Source organism: Triticum dicoccoides, chromosome 4B, assembly GCF_002162155.2.
Source record: "Triticum dicoccoides isolate Atlit2015 ecotype Zavitan chromosome 4B, WEW_v2.0, whole genome shotgun sequence".
NCBI lineage: Eukaryota > Viridiplantae > Streptophyta > Magnoliopsida > Poales > Poaceae > Triticum > Triticum dicoccoides.
In genome coordinates, this window is record NC_041387.1 from 625,534,601 (window position 1) to 625,536,612 (window position 2,012).

Here is a 2,012-nt window from a genome sequence, read left to right on the forward strand (position 1 = left end):
CGGCGACCGCCCCGCCGCCTTCACCCGTCGCCCCGCCGTCCGCCACGGCTCCGCCGCCCCGTCGCCCTCCGCCGGAGCGCGCCTCCCCGCACGGCTCAGCTCCGCCGCCTCGGCCTCCCTCCATCGCACCAGACAGCCCCTGCCGGAGCTAGCCGCTCCGCCGCGGCCTGCTCCCCGCCGGCGCCTGGCGCTCCTCGCCGGACGCAAGCTCCGGCGAGCTCGCCTCCGCGCCCCGCGCCCTCCCTCGTCGGGATCCGGCCGGATCCGTCCACCCCGGACCTCCCCGACCTCTCCCTCGACTCCGGCCACCGTCACCGTCATCTCCGGCGAGATTCCGGCCACCCCGCCGCCGTTGACTTTTCCCCCTCGAGGTCGATTTCTTCCAAGTCCTGAGATTTGCATATTATGTTGCCCTGTTCATCATGCCATAACTTCATGTGTGCTGCTCCGTTTCATGCATATGATATATCAAAATGTTCATTGAGAGATTCTCTACATTTCATTCCATTGTGCCATGCTTGTTTGAGGTCATCTTGAAGCCCGAATCATCATTGCAAGAGTGCTATATGATGTTCACTGCTGTCTGTTAACAGAACTTGATGTTTTGTCATTTTTGTTGCATTTGATGTGTGCATCCTATGAGCATGAGCTCTAGATGTGTTTTGTACTACATCATGCCATCTTTATTGTGGTGCAATCCATGTATTTTTGTGAGTCTTGTAGTGAGTGCATAGAGCTCATGAAGTAGGGTACTTGTTACTGTTTTGCTAGGCTGAATCTGTTATTTCATGATGCTATGTAAACCTGCTTCTACAAGTCATTCTATGCATAATCTGGAGATGTTCACTAAGGATGTTGTGTTACACATGTCATGCTCTATCCATCCATGCCCCTGGTTGCATTTATAGCCTGCTGTAGCTTGTTGTAATCTTGCTCTCAATTTGCTAAATAATGTTGCTGTCAACCTGTTAACATTAAGTTCAGTTTTTCCATGAGCTTTGCTAGTGATACATGCACCCTATGAATTTTCTCTTGCCATGCTTAGCTTCATAAACATGTATTCTTACTGTTGGTCACCTTGTCATACCATGTATTGCTCTGTAGTGAGTAGTACAAGCTCACCAACATTGCAACCTATTGTTGTTCCTGCCATGTCCGAATCTGTCATATTACTTGCCATGTTTGCATGGATGCTACCATCTTTTCTGTTGATCTTTGGGATTAGTTCAGTAACTAAGATTTGTTCTTTGTCTTAAGTACTAGCATTCCATGCCTTTGTTTGCCATGATAAGTTCCTGTAACATGTTGTTTGATAGCTCTAAACATTGCAACCTGATATTATTTCTGCTAAGTCTGTAAACTGTTATTGTTTGCAATCTTGCCATGTGTTTTTGAGCATGTTCTAGTGATTTATGGAGATATCTTAGTGTTCATGTTTTGTTATGCTTTACCTGTACATCATGTCCATGCCTTTTGTTATCATGTTGAGCTGTTGTAGCATGTTGTTTAGATGTTTGCAAGATGCCTAGTTGCTGTTTTGGACAACTTGTCCTTTAAACTTGTTTCATGTGTGTGTGTTGAACCGTTGCTCCGTTTTGAGTGTGCTCTATATGAAAATTTCTTAGAATTGCATGTAGTTTCATATTATCATGTTGCATCCATGTTTTGAGAGTGTTTGTTTGATGTTTGTATGCATTTTGCATCAATGTCATGTTTAACTTGTTTTGCTCATATCTTCTAGGCCGTAGCTCCAAATCTAATGAACCTTATATGTAACTTGACTAGAATCTCGTGTAGATCATCTTGGTACATGTTAACTTGCTGTTTAACAACTTGAACATAAGGTTTATTCAGATCTGGACCAATTTCGAAATTTGCATATGAGGACTTACCGAAATTGTTATATGTTGTTTCCGGCCTCATTTAAACTTGCTTTGTTGTGTTGCCCTTGTATGCATCACCTCTTGTCAGGAGTAGATTCATGTAGACTTGTCATGCATCATACTTGGTTG